Source organism: Diabrotica virgifera, chromosome 7 (genome assembly GCF_917563875.1).
Source record: "Diabrotica virgifera virgifera chromosome 7, PGI_DIABVI_V3a".
Taxonomy (NCBI): Eukaryota; Metazoa; Arthropoda; class Insecta; order Coleoptera; family Chrysomelidae; genus Diabrotica; species Diabrotica virgifera.
The window spans coordinates 188,603,961-188,623,115 of NC_065449.1; the positions used below are offsets into that span (position 1 = coordinate 188,603,961).

At 34.1% G+C, this 19,155-nt stretch overlaps 1 protein-coding gene across 10 annotated transcripts in view; it reads right to left on the reverse strand.

Moving 5' to 3' along the window:
- The window catches only part of LOC114326009 (serine/threonine-protein kinase tousled-like 2), an 804,614-nt gene that overhangs the window by 484,090 nt on the left and 301,369 nt on the right, over positions 1-19,155 (reverse strand). The window lies entirely within an intron of this gene.

The window sequence follows — 19,155 nt, forward strand, 5'->3', positions numbered from 1 at the left end:
AGCATCACGATCTGGGCGTAAACAAGATGGCGATTCATCACCAACGCTACCTCCAGTGCTACTTCCCGCTAAATGTCTATCTTCATTTACACTTTCACTTGAATTTCCAAGTTTTTTAAAGAATGTTAGTACAGAGGACTGTTTCTTAGACATGATAACAAACGAACATCCGCAAAAATTACACAAACAATAGCAGCTCAGCTAGTAACAATAAGCTTATTGAACGAATAAAACGTGGCGACCACCTACACAACACAACACACGCGCACTGTAGGCGAATTCTATAATTTTTCGTTATTACCGCGAAAGCTAAGCTAAACGATAGCGAAGTTGATTTATGTTTATATTCTATAAGGTTAGTTTTCGCTTTGGCTTCGTTATCATAGCGGCATACGATAATATACGAGTTTAAACGATCTATGAATAAATAATTACGGCAACATTGCAAATATATGTGCAGGAAGTAAAAAAAGAAGAAGTAAAGAAAGAAGAAGAGTAACTAGAGAGTTACATGACGTACCTATATAACCTTATAATCACAAGTTTGATTAAATTTTTATTATATTTTAATAAAAATGTTGCCGGTGCAATTTGTTCTATATGGAGAAGGAGAACTCGAGCGAAGAAACCATCTGCGATCTGCGGTTAACGCCAGAGGAAAGCAGGTTCCTTCGAGATAGAAGTGGAAGTGACCCATTTGGTTTAACAGATATAAGGTTTATTGATATTTTTCGCTTAAGCAAAGAACTAGTTTGATTCCTTTTTGATGAGCTACAGGAACTTACGGAAGATTGGGAAGGTGGTGTAAGAGCATCACTAATTCATAATTCATTATCAACAAAACAAAGAACACAGAATTCTTGTGAAATCAACACAACAACGAACAACCTGCTTAGCGCCTGCGCTTGTTTACCACGTGAAAATGATCGACCAATCACTATCGAAAGCGAAACGAAACGCAAGTCAAAAGTTATCGCTTTCGCTTTGTAATCGGCTTCGTGATCTGCTTCTCCGATTCTTCCCGAATGAGCTTACAGAATAGCAAACCGTCGGATAACGAACGTAATTGTTTCGCGTTGATCTTATAGAATCGGTCCACTGAGCTGGTATGATATCCCTCCGCCAGGCGTCGGCTGGGCTCGGGTGCATTCGATCGGCTGCTCCAGCTCGGGCGCAACCGGCCAGAGTCGGCTCACCGGCACTTGTAAATTTAGTTGTAACACGCGCATACTTTACACACACAGAATCAAATTAGATGCATACAGAAAAATAGACTAACGGGGGATCTATATTAGTTATTCATTCGTAACTTTTAGTGTATACATATACGTAATTTAAAGATAATTTATATTATTTTTTTCTTTTTTTGCATAATGTTGGGGGGCACGTGCCCCCCCGTGCCCCCCCGGCCCGACGCCACTGCTTATAAACAATGTGTTTTGGAAAAGACCAGATCGGAGAAGGTCTGTAGGACTGCCTAGAAAAAGGTGGAAAGATACAGTCAGTGATCTGGAGAAAATGTGAATGAGACAATGATAAATAGTGGCATAGACATAGAACCGACAAACATGGAAGGCAATAGTAAACGCGGCAAAGACTCACGAACAATTGTAACGCCATAGATGATGATGATGGGATACTATGGGATAGAGATATCAATATCGAAAGTAAAGCTGGACATTCACGGTCAATCCATTTGGAGCCACGCCAAATGGCTTCAGTCAAATGGATTAACGCTAAAATTATAGCACATTCACGATCACTCCAAACTGGTCATCATCTCGTATTTGACGTGGTTCAGTGAAGACGCACAATGTAGGATTCCGAAGACGACCGAAGAAGACATCGGCGTAGAATGAACGAAAAATGGACGTGGGTTTGGACATTGACGGGGGGGTGGCATGATGGCATGACGCGGTGTACCGCCACTCACGAGCAGACGGCATGATGGCTTGGCGTCAAGCAACGGCATGATGCGATGGATTACGAAGCGAATGGAAATCCGAATTTTGGCATCACGCCAAAGAAGCAATCATGATTCAACACTCACGATCAAAATTTAGCTGTATATCACGCCATTTGACGCGATGGCATGACCGTGAATGTCCAGCTTAAAACAATAATTTACAGGGCCGTCGCCAAAAATATTTTCGCATTTGACGCGATGGCATGACCGTGAATGTCCAGCTTAAAACAAGAATTTACAGGGCCGTCGCCAAAAATATTATCGCATAGAGATCATAGGTACGGCCATCAGGCCAACAGATAGAACGACAAAAATTCTAGAAGATAATGAAATAGACTAATAGAAGGCAGTAGGAAAGATGAGTGGAAAAATAAACATATAAAGCTACATTTGAAAATTAAAGCACATAATAATGTATGGTGCACACTCTAGTCTAGAGAAAGATAGATGGCTTCAGTCAAATCGATTAACGCTAAAATCATAGCACATTCACGATAACTCCAAACTGGTTATCATCATCATCTCGTATTTGACGTGGTTTAGTGAAGACGCACAATGTCGGATTCCGAAGACGACCGAAGAAGACAGCGGCGTAGAATGAACGAAAGATGGACGTGGGTTTGGACATTGACGGGAGGGTGGCATGATGGCATGACGTGGTGTATCGCCACTCACGAGCAGACGGCATGATGGCTTGGTGTCAAGCAACGGCATGATGCGATGGATTACGAAGCGAATGGAAATCCGAATTTTGGCATCACGCCAAAGAAACAATTATGATTCAACACTCACGATCAAAATTTGGCTGTATATCACGCCATTTGACGCGATGGCATGACCGTGAATGTCCAGCTTAAAACAATAATTTACAGGGCCGTCGCCAAAAATATTTTCGCATTTGACGCGATGGCATGACCGTGAATGTCCAGCTTAAAACAAGAATTTACAGGGCCGTCGCCAAAAATATTATCGCATAAAGATCATAGGTGCGGCCATAAGGCCAACAGATAAATAGAACGACACAAATTCTAGAAGATAACGAAATAGACTAATGGAGAAGGGCAGTAGGAAAGACGAGTGAAAAAATAAACATATAAAGCTACATTTGAAAATTAAAGCACCCAATAATGTATGGTGCACACTAGTCTAGAGAAAGATAGAGTTACTGGTTACAAAATTCACATAATATTGAAGAACAAGATAACGTCTTCTTCTCTTTCTTAGTGGGCATCATCCTTTAAAGACATTGGCGAACATCACGGCCCATTTTACTCAATCTGCAGCAATTCTGAAGAGTTCTAATTGTTGTAAACCAGGACGTGAGTCGTGTCTTTCCACCTTTCCTTCCAATCGCATGGGCTGTTTCTCGTACTTATTTTTTGTAACACACTGTTAATATATCTATGTAAATCTAGTAATTATTCATGACTCAAATGAAGTGTTGATGTGTAAATTTTTCCGTTAGCAACAATGATACATTTTCAATTTAACCTAACGAAATTGAACGAGGTCCAAACGCTGCACTAAGTCAAGGTAAATTGTTTATTTATAGTTTTCGCGCATTTGAAATATCTTGTATTCGTTGCAGCATGATAATGTCGTTTGAGACAAACACTCGGTATGTAGAAACCTTCTAGAATTACGCAGGATTTTTTTTTACGACGATCGATATCGATTATTATTGAAAGCGAGGTCACACGAAATTCATTACAGCTTTTATATTGATAACAATAAAATTATCGACTATTAGAACAATAACTTGCTGTTCTAGGGAATAAACATTGAAGTCACAATAACTAACTACACTATAGAAAATATTATTTAAATAGTTATTTAAATACAGAATTGACGAGAATTTTACTTTATAGAAAGCCATTATGATAGGGGAGGAAAGTATGCTAAATGTGCAGTCACTCGAGCGTTATGGGGACCTATTGGGTTGTGAAGAGTAGGTCCTAAAACCAAAAAAAGTTAAGTAAAGTTTTCCATTTTAGTGAGGACTTTCCATTTTTAATTTAATTTTCCATTTCCAACAATCGTTTTTTAGATTATAGCGCGATCTATCCATAATTCGAAAAAATGTCTCGAATAAAAGTTACTTATTTTTACGTAAGGAATCCAAATCTGCAATAAAAAATGGGGAATCGCATTTAAGATTTTAAAGTAACCCACCACCCCACCTCTGTGGGGGGTCGTGTTTGGTGCCATTCGATAGATTTTTCAAAAATATTGAATAAGTGTATTTTTAAGTTTTTCAGTTTTAAAATATTAAATTTACCCCCCACCCCTCTCCGTGGGAAGTCGTGTTTGGTATCATTCGACAGAGTTTTGAAAAATATTGAGCATATATTTTTTAGTTTTTCGATCTGTCATTTATTTCGCAAAATATTCGCTTTTTTCTTGTGAAATTTTGGGACTCACCCATTTCCTTACGCGCTCAAATCGTCAGTTACCTTATCTTAATCTGACGATTTCGAGTTTTTCTAAGGATAGATTTTTTTTTCGGCCCCCCTCCCCTTAACGAACTCCCCTGCAATAAGAGCCAATATATGGTAGAGGTACATTTTCAGGGTACAAGGTTTCTCCCCATGTAATAATCTGACGCGCTCGAGTAACTGCAAAAATCCCCGCTTGGACTCCCATACATTATAAACGGAACAAAAAATTTGCAATGTGTTTTAAATGTATTAATTTTTTTCGAATCCTGAGAAAACTAATAAATATTTTTGAAACATTTAAACGTAGAATGAAAGATTGAATAATTACCGAGGGCCAAAAGTCTTTGAAAACTTCTATAATGTTTATTTTAATAAGTTAACAGGGATGAAAATAAAAGAGAAAATTTAGTGTTTTTTTAATTGCAAATATTTCATTCAGAAGAACCTTTTTATTTATTCTAAGGGACTTTCGGCCCTCGGTAATAAAGTAGTCTTTCATTCTGCGTTAAATTTTTCAAAAATATTTATTAGTTTTCTCAGGATTCGAAAAAAATGAATAGATTTAAAACACATTGACAATTTTGACATGCAGCGATCAACAGGTAGCGAAAACGCGTTCCAAGATTGCGGCTGTAATTTTGAATTTTTTCGAGATATTTGGCACACGTATTCGTAATATAATAAAGAATGGCGGTACAGAGCCCAATTTGAAAAATATATTAATATGTGGAAATTACTCTGTAATTACATACAATATTAAAAAAACGAGCCTGTACCGCCATTAAGAAGAACAAAAAAATACACTTTCTTCAAATAAACTTTTTTATCCGATGCCTAGATTTTGTGTCATTTTGGAACTACTAATGAAATAAAAAATTTTAGTAGTTTCAAAATCACACAAAATCTAGGCATCAGATAAAAAAGTTTATTTGAAGAAAGTGTATTTTTTTGTTCTTCTTAATGGCGGTACAGGCTCGTTTTTTAATATTGTATTTAATTACAGAGTAATTTCCACATATTAATATTTTTTTCAAATTGGGCTCTGTACCGCCATTCTTTATTATATTACGAATACGTGTGCCAAATATCTCGAAAAAATATTCAAAATTACAGCCGCATTCTTGGAACGCGTTTTTGCTACCTGTTGATCGCTACTGTATCACCTTAAGTACGAAGGCTCTATTTATATTTTAAGCCTCGCCTGATTTTTCAAAATACTCTCCTCTATGCACTTTTACATGTGTTCACGCCATTTGTCAAAGTGTCAAAGTTTTCTTTACATTTCGCTTGACACAACACTAAAATATACAGGGTGTAACAAAAATACAGGTCATAAATTTAATCACATATTCTGGGACCAAAAATAGTTCGATTGAACCTAACTTACCTTAGTACAAATGTGCAAATAAAAAAAGTTACAGCCCTTTGAAGTTACAAAATGAAAATCGATTTTTTCCAATATGTCGAAAACTATTAGAGATCTTTTATTGAAAATAGACATGTGGCATTCCTATGGTAGTAGTATCTTAAGAAAAAATTATAGTGAAATTTGGACATCCCATAAAAATTTTATGGGGGTTTTGCTCCTTTAAACCCCCCAAACTTTTGTGTACGTTCCAATTTAATTATTATTGTAGTTCCATTAGTTAAAAACAATATTTTAAAAACTTTTTTGCCTCTTAGTACTTTTTCGAAAAGTCAGTTTTTATCGAGATATTTTGAATATTTGTCAAATCCACCACATATTTGTGTATGGCTAACTAAGTACGATTATGGAGACTTGGTAATAATATGAAAATTTATTTAAGATTTACATTTTTAGGTATATTTTGAACCATATTAAAAAAGAAGTAATATCTCGATAAAAAGTGCCTTCTCGAAAAAATAAAAAGAGGCAAAAAAGTTTTAAAAACACTGTGTTTAACTAATGGTACCGCAGTAAAAGTTTAATTGTAACATACACAAACATTTGGGGGGTTTAAAGGAACAAAACCCCCATAAAATTGTTATGTAAACATATTAAAAAAGAAGCCACAACTCGATAAAAACTGCCTTATCGAAAAAATACTAGGAGGCAAAAAAGTTTTAGAAATATTGAATTTAACTAATGGCACCACAATAATAATTTAATTGGAACGTACACAAAAGTTTGGGGGGTTTAAGGGAACAAAACCCCCATAAAATTTTTATGGGGTACACAAATTTCATATTAATTATTTTTTCAGATGTTCGTGCCATAAGAATGCCACATGTCTATTTTCAATAAAAAATCTCTAAGAGTTTTCGATATATTCGAAAAAATCGATTTTCATTTTGTAATTTCAAAGGGCTGTAACTTTTTTTATGTGCATATTTGTACTAAGGTAAATTAGGTTCATTCGAATTATTTTTGGTCTCAGAATATGTGATTTAATTTATGACCTGTATTTTCGTTACACCCTGTAGTTATTGATTATTATCAAGGTTTTCGCCTTGTTTCCAAACGTTTTCGAAAAGGAAGTCATTTGGTGTCAAATCGGAACAACACATGACCAATTGTCTTAAGGAAGAATGATTGACTATTGTTTACACTGAGGACATGACAAACAAGTGGTTCTGTAGCAGTCAGAATTGACTATTTTGTGTTCCAGTAAAGATAGTGCTTTCCGCTTTCCCAGAAAAAATCGAGCGACCATTTGTTTAGAAATGCTCTTAGATTGTTAACAACTTTTTTTGGCTTTCATACGGAAACACCTATACACTGGACTACTGTTTAGTTTTCACCTGATTTATACCTTTAATATTAGGCTGCACCTAATCTGTATTTCTCCGATCCGATCCGTTCCGACGTCGGTTTGAAAACAAACTCATGGTATTAAATGGCTGCACCTACATTGGATCCGTATTTCTCCGATCCGATCCGATATCGGGCGATTGATAGGAGAAGCTACAGCAGAGAAGCAGTTCGACGTCGGCCAATATCGGATCGGATCGGAGAAATACGGATCCAATGTAGGTGCAGCCTTATACGTATTACGTATATACGTTTTAAACTTCGCCTGGAATGGGGTGTAGCTAAACGAATGGTTTGAGTAGCTCAAGAGGTTGCATTGTTATGACTGCTTATCCCAAGTCCAGGCAAAAGAGAAGTCTTCACAGATGAGACTAGCAGCCTATCTGTGGTAAAAAAAAACTTTACTCACAGAAATATCAAAACAGCCTAGAAGAACGAACGTATCACAGATGTCGAAAAGGATAGATTCGAAAGCTGGAACGTCGCATCCTGGAATACCAAAAACCAAGGAATTATTCAAGAACTGGAACACCATAACATAGATCCATGCATCATATCAGAAACTAAGAAGAAGTAAAAGCAACATAAGATACCAAAATTATCTACTCTTCTACAGTGAAGTTAAGAAAGATGCTCGAGCTTAGGTAGTATGTATTAACAATATTACTTTACAAGAAATTTGAAAACAGTGGAAGAAAAAAGTGTAAAATTCGAAAGTGTATTATTTAAAATGTGATGTGATTTGTGTAATGTCTGAACGGCGGTTGATTGAAGAGTGATTTAGTGATTATAAAAGGGGCAAGGGGTAACATAATCTGTCTTGCGACTATGACGCGATGTGTGGGTGTATAACTGCCCAAGCAAATTCATTTTCAAAGAAACGACACTTATTTTTCATTGTTAACAACATTGTGTCAAAAAACAGTCTATTATTCTTCGATAGTTAGTTAGGTCAGGGACATTTTGACAAGTATACGAGGGGAAACAAAAATAGCAAAAAATGTATGTTGATATTTCAATTTCAACATAAATGAACCTTACTGAACACTGAACCACAATTTAATACATTTAAGGACATTAAGCATAGTTTGAAAAAAAAGTTGTTCAAAAGTCTTTTACTATACTGAAAGCTTTCATAACATTTATTATATTAATACAGCTTATAATTTCAATAACCGTAATTTGAAGTTAAAATAATTAAAAATTTTAAATAAAAAATCTAAAATTTAAAATATTTCCCAAGGCAAGACGTCTGATAATGTGTAGAATTTACTGATTGGTCAATACAAAAACTACACACAAGTGTCATCATGCAATACTACTTCCTACATTCTAGAAAATTCGAACTTCGAATATACACAGTGACACATACTTATCACATAGTGACACATATTTGTCATAAATCTGAACAATGACGTCTTACCACGTGGATGCCACAGAACATGTTACATACAACCAAACAACAAAGTCTTACACTTACGCTCTATTTCACAGTAGATCGAATATACATTTTCACGATTAACTTTTTATAACTAACGAAAAAGGAACAAAAACTTATTTTAATTAACCATAAACACTACAAAATTAACGATATTCCAACCATGCAAATTTTTCATAAAAGGAGAAAAGAATCGTTATCTTATCTCGAGTTTTAATTATAATTTACCAGGTCGAACAGTTTGTTGCTTATCTATAGAAAAACAACATTCATACTGGTAATCCATAATAATTATTATTATTTTTATATATAGTTTAATTCATGATGTAGTCTAATATTTTAAGATGTTAGTAATCTCCTTGGGTAACAAAGTTACAATGTCAAATACAACTGAATCGTTTGTCACGTACTTACATTCCTTTTAGTGCGATGCCACATTATGCATTTTGACCGGATGCGTTTCCACCGCATCCAGTCAAAACGCATAGTGTGACAGGTCGGTCCGGTCGCGTTGGAAACGAATGCGTTTTGAGACATCGTAAGGCCATCGTAAGTCTCGTGCAGTTGTAAGCGCGTACCGATGTCTCAAAACGCATCCGTTTCCAACGCAACCGGACCGACCTGTCACACTATGCGTTTTGACTGCATGCGGTGGAAACGCATGCGGTCAAAACGCATAATGTGGCATCGCCCTTACGATGTCTCAAAACCCATTCGTTTCCAACGCGACCGGACCGACCTGTCACACTATGCGTTTTGACTGGATGCGGTGGAAACGCATCCGGTCAAAACGCATAATGTGACATCGCACTAATGATATTTTCTGGTTATAATACACACAGTAATACACTATAATATTGGTAACACATTATGCTTTTGTCAATTCTTTCTGTGTCATTCTACAACAATGAATTAGAGGACTCTCTTCGGACAGAGAAACATCGTGAGATACATAAAAGCCAATAGACTAATGCCTGCATTTATAGTCGAGGCTAAAGACCTCGCCGAGTCTCGAGACCGACCTTGAATAAAATTTAGGTTTAGTTTACACACAAATTTTATTCAATGTCGGTCTTGAGTCCAGGTCAATGAAGCACATATGTATCTCTCTATTCTTCTTGATTACCTTCTCATTTACTTGTCTTAATGTGAATATTAGGTCTTGCGTGCTTCTGTCCTTCCTGAATCCACACTGTGTGTCTTCCATAGTTGTTTCTATTTGGGTTTTTATTCTTGTCTCTATTATTCTTGCGAATACCTTCCCAGGGATACTTGATATGGTGATACCTCGGTAGTTATTACAGTTTCTCTTGTCTCCCTTTTTGTGTATTGGTAATATAATGTATTTCTTCCAGCCCTTTGGTAATTCTGCTCTATTTATGATATCATTCATTAGTTCTTTCATGCTAACCATTCCCTCTGTCCCCATAAATTTTTTCATTTCCGGGGTGATATGATCCTTGCCTGGTGCTTTGCCCAATTTTACTCTTTCTATTGCTTTCTCTAATTCCTCTCTTGTTATGGATTCCACTTGTTGTTCTTCATTCCTTTCTTGTATCTCCCCTATGTTGTCCGTGTCTGCATGAGTTAGCTCTTTGAAATGTTCTCTCCATCTTCCATTCTTCTCTAGGTTTCCATTCTTGCCTTTTATATTCGGCATCGTGTGCTCTTTCTTTTGTCTGAGTTGCGTTAATGCGCCGTAGGAGAGTTTTTGGTTTTCCCTATATTTTTTTGTCATTTCTTGCCCAAATCTCTCCCATGACCTTTTCCTTTCCTGCTTTCACCGCTATTTTAACCTCTTTCCTTTTTTCTTTCTATGCCTCGTAATATTCCGGGTGTTTTGTGCTTAGGTATCTCTTCCATTTGTCTTTTTTGTTCTTTATTTTCTCTCGTAATTCTTCCGTCCACCATTCCGTTCTCCTCATGTTAGTATTTGCTATGTTTGCTTTCCCGCAAGTTTCTTCGGCTGATTTGATTATGCTGGTTTTTAGATATTCCCATTTTTCTTCTATATTTTTATTTTTGGCCCTACCTTTCAGAGTATTATCTAATTTTTCTTGGAATTTTTTCTTCTACCTTTCCTCTTTTAATTTGTAACTTTATTTTTTCGTTTACTACCTTTCTTCTCTTCTTCTCTTTTCCTCTTTTTCCTCTGTTGTTCTCATTATTACTAGATAGTGGTCACTGCCAATCTCTGAGCCTCTTTTCACATTCGTATCCTGTACTCTGGCGTTATGACCTGCAAAACTCCATTTTAGCCTGGCTATATATTGTCCTGCGTCTTTGACTTTTGTTTTATTTCTTATTTAGTTGTTTTGCTTTTTGTCTTTTAATTTTACTCCTAACATTGCTCTCCATAGCTCTTTGTGTCTTCATTATTTTATCCATATTTGCTTTGGCCAAGGTCCATGTTTGGCATGCGTATGTGAGAATTGGGAGTATGCCCTGGTCAAACACTCTTGTTTTTAAGTATTGCTGAATTTTTTTATTCTTGTTTTAAATAATTTATATAATGGTAGGGGAGCCCAAGCGGGGATTTTTGCAGTTACTCGAGCCCGTCAGATTATCATATGGGGAGAAACCTGGTATAATACCCTACAGATGTACCTCTACCATATTGGCTCTTATTAACACAGGGAAGTTCGTTAAGCCCGAAAAAAAATCTATCTTTAAAAATACTCGAAATTGTCAGATTAAGATAAGGTAAGGTAAGTACATATAAAAGAGTGTATATTTCAAAAATCTGACGATTTGAGCGGGGCGTGTAAGGAAATGGGTGAGTCAAAAATTTCACAAAAAAAGCGAATATTTCGCGAAATGAAGGTCAGATCGAAAAACTAAAAAATACGTCTTCAATATTTTTCAAAAATTTATCGAATGGTACTAAACATGACCCCCCGGAGAGGGGTGGGGGTAAATTTAAAATTTTAAATACAAACCCCGCGATATTTCGCAAAATGAACATCAAATCGAAAAACTGCAAAATACACTTTCAAAATGTTTTTGAAAAATCTATCGAATGCGACCCCCACGGAGGTGTGGTGGGGGTTACTTTAAAATCTTAAATGGAACCCCCAAATTTTTATTGCAAATTTGGATTCTTTACGTAAAAATAAGCAACTTTTATTCGAGACATTTTTTCGAATTATATATAAATGGCGCTGTAATCGGAAAAAACGATTGTTGGAAATGGAAAATTAAATTAAAAATAGAAAGCGTTCCCTAAAATGGAAAATTTTCCTAAAATCAAAAAAACTTTTTTTGATTTTAGGACCTAATAATCACAACCTAATAGGTCCCCATAACGCTCGAGTGACTGCAAATTTAGCATACTTTGCTCCCCTACCATAATATATTAGATACATAATTTACTAAATTATTTTATATTAAAAATTTTTTATAATTTATTAGTTTAATCCAATACCTATTTAAAAATACATATACTCATATTATCCCTATATCCGATAGCTCTGTATATTTATACAAATAGCCTCTAGTTACGTATTGACTTTCCCGACAATGACAACCCATACGTATCTACCCCTAAAATCAACCAAATGGACGATGTGTCGACATCTACCGCTCATTTATATCAATACAACATCAAATTCCAAACTTAATAGGGGCTACCCTGTGTGTAGTCCACAATCTAGATAATAAGGCGAAAGAGACGAGCACTGACTGCACAGTTCACAATAGGGCGTGACTAGCAGTCTCTTTATTCCGATATTCATTCCCCCGGGATATATCTTCACACTTACCCCCGACGACCCTCGAGACTGGGATTTGAATAAATGTCAGGTCTGCTGGAAAACGATTTCTTAATGAAATTGCGTTTTAACGTGGACCCAAATGGAATGGTGGTGGTTTGCCAGAGGGTTTCCAGCTGGAGGCTGGAACGACCATATTGGATTTCGAGTTTATTTCTTTTCGAGAGACGTAAACAGATCCCACCTAATTATGTAAATTCTTTGATTAGATACAGCCTGGCAATTTTCTAAGCAAAGATGCTGAAAGTACGATTTTAATCTTGGAAAATTTGTTATGGATTAAAGTAGCGATCAACAGGTAGCCAAAACGCGTTCCAAGATTGCGGCTGTAATTTTGAATATTTTTTCGAGATATTTGGCACACGTATTCGTAAAATAATAAAGAATGGCGGTACAGAGCCCAATTTGAAAAATATATTAATATGTGGAAATTACTCTGTAATTAAATACAATATTAAAAAAACGAGCCTGTACCGCCATTAAGAAGAACAAAAAAATACACTTTCTTCAAATAAACTTTTTTATCCGATGCCTAGATTTTGTGTCATTTTGGAACTACTAATGAAATAACAAATTTTAGTAGTTCCAAAATGACACAAAATCTAGGCATCGGATAAAAAAGTTTATTTGAAGAAAGTGTATTTTTTGTTCTTCTTAATGGCGGTACAGGCTCTTTTTTTTAATATTGTATTTAATTACAGAGTAATTTCCACATATTAATATATTTTTCAAATTGGTGTGCCAAATATCTCGAAAAAATATTCAAAATTACAGCCGCAATCTTGGAACGCGTTTTCGCTACCTGTTGATCGCTGTTTCCTCTTAATTCGCGGTGTTGATATAAACAACTAAAACAACGGGATTTAATATCAAATTCCGTAATTTTTTGAATGTTTTCATTATTCCAAATAACAAACAATATCTGAAAAAAATAGTATGATGGTATTATATTGATCGTTCAGTATCTTTCTATTGTGTTACACTATATAGTTCATCCAACTTAAAGACTTCTTTATATATCACTTGTATGTTGATCAACCAAGTAAATAGTACTAATTATTTATCTCGTATTTTCATCTCATTCATGGTATTTACTCACTCTTTCTATTTTAATTCCAAGATCTCTACTGCATTATCTGATTTCCTCATCTGCCATCTTTTTCTCTATTGCTGTGTCTATAAATCAAATTCTCCTACAATTAGGCATTTTTTCGTTAAAACTGTCCCTTTAATGTGTTTATTTATGCTTGAATTTTGTATGTAAGTATTAAAAAATAATCTTACGAATATCACACGATAGTAAGACTAAGAAAATAATCCTCCAATTTTCTTCTCAAACTTGTTTCCATTCGGCAATAGTCACTAGACTCGGTAATTTGTTCGGCAATAGACTATTGCCAGGACAAAACTTTTCGAAAAATTGTCGCATTACATTGTTTTTAATTTATTCTCACTTTCTTGTGATATTATTGTTGAAAATTTCATCGAATAGTAAATCAAGAAAAACATATAACATATCTCCTCCACATTTTAAGGCAAAAGTAGTCCAAAACTTACAAATACAGAAACAACAAATACATATTAGATGATAATAAAAATAAGGACCACAAACTTTAAAATAAGAGTTGGAGGTTCATAAAGCAGAGGTAATAACAGTGGAACAGAATCTAAATGTGTCTAAATTTGCCAGAATCTTGAGGATATAATGCAGAAAAATTACAATTTTAATACTATCTGGAGTAATATCTATAAAAATAATTTTTAATTTGAAATATCTCAGTAACGTACTATTGTTTTTCTTTTAAACATTTCAGACCATTACTTGTACGCACGCCAATATTCTTAATAGTATGTCGAAAAATACGCAATAACTACAACCTACCAAATTTCATTTGCATACCTCAACCGATTTTAGAGCAACAAATAAATCGTCAGATTGTAAGAAAAATTTTAACAGCCCGTATCTCGGAAACGAAGCATTTGCGGACATATGGTTATGGAGCAAAAGCAAAATGTCATTACTTTTTCATGTAAAATTACCCCTTAAAGTTTGTCATACTTATTTACTAACACCCTCTATATCTAATACATTTTATTCCAAATTAATTAATTATAGAAAAAAACTACATAAACTATTTTCTAATCAGACGATAAAATGAAGTATTCAAGTGAATTAATTCATCTTCGCCAAATTATTCTAACAAACCAATCTCAAATCGTAAAAAATTTTTAATGAAATCTCTCTAATTATGATCATCCATAGTTAATGCCTCTCCGTCGTGGTTATACAAGTAGTCGGCGTAGTGCATCGTCATTCTTGTTTTCGTGCCCTCTTCCTGTTGGATTTTCTCCCGACTTTAACCGAGTTTCCACCAGACGCCGACAACCAGCCTCGTTTCCGTGCCAGGACGGATCATGATAATATAGTGAGGGTGCTTGTACAAGTTTTTGCTCCGTGTTTTTTGTGACGATTAAGGTTTTCGTGGTAACATTTATGATAAATCTCATTAAAAAGTTATTTACACGAATATTCACTGTAGATGGGGCTGTATCGTCGCCCCCGTTATCGAAATTATTCCGATTCGATTTTTTGCACAAATTTACTTAAAAAGAGGTCCTTATAACCAATCCACAGGGTGCCAGGCGGTGCCGTGATCAAAAAATTATTTAATTTTTTTTTTTAAACAACTTCACAAAAATAATTTTTTCATTTTTAACAATTTTTTTTTTTAGATAATTTGGGTCATTCCGTGTAAAAAAGGTCTCTTTGTGATTTTTCTCTAAAATTGATTGTTGTCGAGTTATACGCCATTTAAAATTTGAAAAATGCGAAAATAGTCATTTTCAAGGCTTAATAACTAGATTAAAAATTATAATTATTTTGAAAGTCAGAAAGTGATCAAAGCAAGGTTTAAAATCCCCCTTTCAAGATCCTGAAGAAATTTTTGTCATTTTATTACAAAGCTGTTATTTTTAATTATTGACAATTAGAGCTATAGTCCAGGCTGTATCGTCGCCCCCGTTAGCAAATTTATTTCGAATAGATTTTTTTGCATAAAGTTACTCAAAAAGAGGTCCTTATAACAAATCCACAGGGTGCCAGGCGGTGCTGTGGTCGAAAAATTGTTTAAACAATTTTTTTTAACAAATTCACAAAAATAATTTTTTCACTTCGAACAAATTGTTTTTAGATAATTTGAGTCATTCTGAGCAAAAAAGGTCTCTTGTGATTTTTCTCTAAAATTGATTGTTGTCGCTTTACTTTTAATATGCAACAAAAAAATGATTTGATAACGAAATAGCTATTTGTATCACAAGGGAGAAAAGCGCTACTTTTTCTCCCGAGAATGAAGGGCACTAATCATTCGAGGGAGAAATAGGCACTTTACTCCCATGTTATACATATGATTTTTCCACTTTCCTCAAATATCAAGTAATTTTTTCATTTTTAAATAATTTATTTATGTAACTAACTGACAAAATTTATTAGAGCACTAAAACAAACAAGTAGGTACAGTATAACTGTCAACTGTCAAATATAAGTCAAATTATTAATGTAAACATTGTTAAATCAAAATAACAATTTACTGTGTTTACCATTCTGCAAAATACAGGGTGTTCTATAAATAAACGTTAAAATGTATACAGGGTGATTGATTAGTAGGGTAAAGCTCAATAGCTCCGCTATAGTAATAGATAGCAATAAAAGTTAATAACAAAAATTTTAGCCACCTTTGAGCTTCACATTACAAAATTAGTTAGAATGTTACAGGGTGTTCGATAACACAGTGGCAGACCTAACTTATGTTTTTTTAAATGGAACACCCTATATTTTATTTTAAATTCGAAATCCTGTTAACTTCTCCATCACAAAAATATAAAGGTTTGTTATGTTATACAGGGTATTTACAAAGTTATAACCAATTTTATATGAAAATCGTAACAAGTTCAACTCCCTGTATAAATAAAAATAAGCAAAACAACAATGGTTTATTAATGCCATATTTTTTAACGTATTGTCAAAATTTTCAAGGATGGTCGATATTGCTAATTTTCTTTATATCAAATACAGGGTGAGTCAAAACGCAAGTGCATTATTTTCTCAGTAATTTTAAATGAAACACCCTGTATTAATAAACTGAACTGATTTTTTTGGGGTTACGTTAATAATGAAGTTTATAAAATACCTCCAACAACAAGGGATGAGATGAAAAATAGAAAACAAAGTGTATTTCGATGTGTTAATTTACAAATGCTCCGTAGAGTAAGTAGCTCATTCAATGATCGTTTTTAGGCGTACATAAATGTGTTACGAGATAATTTTGAACACCTTATGTAATTAAATATTAAAAATATTTTATTAAAAGTAGCTTCTAATTTTTTCAAACATGTTTTTTTGCAAAATGTATTACTGATAAATTATGTTTCGTTCTTTATTTGTTACATTGTTACATTTACATACAAAAGTAGTGTTTAATTGTCTTCACAAAATATTGTATTTTGTGTTTGTGTGTTTTTTTGTAAAATTTATTACTAATTTTCTTTGTTTATTTGTTGCATTTACATAAAAAGATAGTTTTTAATTGTTTCAAAAATGTTGCATGTAGTGGTTGTGTTTTTGTTTGTAAAATGTATTACTAATAAATTATTTTTATTTTTTATTTGTTACAGTGTTACATTGATTACCGGATTGATAATCGGTAATCTTCAATTGTGAATTCAGTCATGGCTTACTTAAAATTTAGATAAATTTAAACACCTAAAATAATTTGCTCTGAAAAATAAAAATATCTCGAAAACTAATAAATTTGGGCATAGGGAATGTTATATAAAAATTAAAGTATGTACGTTAATGTTACTTTTCAATAATGATATAAAATACAGGGTGTTCCATTTAACATTACTGAGAAAATAATGTACTTGCGTTTTGGCTCACCCTGTATTTGATATAAAGAAAATTAGCAATATCAATAATTCTTAAAAATTTTGACAATAAATAAAAAAATATGGCATTAATAAACCATTGCTGTTGTGCTTATTTTTATTTATACAGGGAGTTGAACTTGTTACGATTTTCATACAAAATTGGTTATAACTTTGTAAATACCCTGTATAACATTACAAACCTTTATATTTTTGTGATGAAGAAGTTAACAGGATTTTGAATATAAAATAAAATATAGGGTGTTCCATTTAAAAAAACATAAGTTAGGTCTGCCACTGTGTTATCGAACACCCTGTAACATTCTAACTAATTTTGTAATGTGAAGCTCAAAGGTGGCTAAAATTTTTGTTATTAACTTTTATTGCTATCTATTACTATAGCGGAGCTATTGAGCTTTACCCTACTAATCAATCACCCTGTAGATACTTACGTAATAGATAATAGAATATTGTATAGGGCGTCAATAAGTTATTTCATCAATGACATAGTATGACGTCACTTTTACTTTTCCTGCCTAGGGCGGAAAAGTACTTTCCCTCCCTAGGGAGGAAAAGTACGACGTTGCTCCCTACAATCAGGTCAGGAAAAGTAAACTTTCGGTAGAGGTAGGTGGAAAAATCGTTTTCCAAGGTTAAGTAATTTAAGTGGCTAGGCGCAAAATTTTTTTCGAATCCTGATAAAACTAATTAGTATTGTTGAAAAATTTAAACGCAGAATAAAAGATTACATTATTACCGAGGGTCGAAAGTCCCCGAAAACCTCTATAATGTTTTAAATAAGTTACAGGGGTGAAAAAAAAAGAGAAAACTGAGTGTAATTTTTAATTTCAAATATCTTATTCGAAAGAAACCTTTTGTTTATTCTAAGGGACTTTCGGCCCTCGGTAATAATGTAATCTTTCAATCTGCCTTTCCGTAAACAATCCGTTAATACTTTCCGTAAACAATCCAGGAACATAAAATAAATTACTAGATTATAAACAAATACTAAGATTAGTGTGAGTATGGGTTTACTACATGGTAGTCAACACTGTGTTGTGCCAAAGCTTTTAATATAAGATGTCAGTCGGAGATTTCAGAATAATGAAGTGCTAATTAATATCGTTAATGGTATAATATACTTAACAGAAATCACCATCGGAACCTGGACACGGAGACTGTGGATAAAATAATCGACAGCAGCAAGTGACGAATAGTGCCTTTTTAGCAATGTGAAAGTTGTGGCAAGCCAATTCCTTACCACCACTAGAATAAAAAGAACGCAGAAAAGTACAAAACCTTTTTAGTGTTTAGCACGAAAGATGTTTTGTTTTGAGTTTATATAGTTTTTATTAATTTTGAAAAACCATGACATTTATCAAGATGCGTGGTGGATGATGCATGGGCATGGATATTCATGCTCCATCCTACAAAATTATCTTCAAATTGTTAAAGATCCCCGTACGTAACCTCTTCACAATCACGTCATTAACCATTAAGTGGTTTTGATTTTAGATCCGACATAAATTTTATGATTTCTTGCTTGTAGGGGAGGAAAGTATGCTAAATGTGCAGTTACTCAAGCGTTGTGGGGGCCTATTGGGTTGTGAAGAGTAGGTCCTAAAACCAAAAAAAGTTTTCCATTTTAGTGGGGACTTTCCATTTTTAATTTAATTTTCCATTCCCAACAATCGTTTTTTTAGATTATAGCGCCATCTATCCCTAACTCGAAAAAATGTCTCAATAAAAGTTACTTATATTTACGTAAGGAGTCCAAATCTGCAATAAGAAATGGGGGCTCCCATTTAAGATTTTAAAGTAACCCCCCACCCCACCTCCATGGGGGT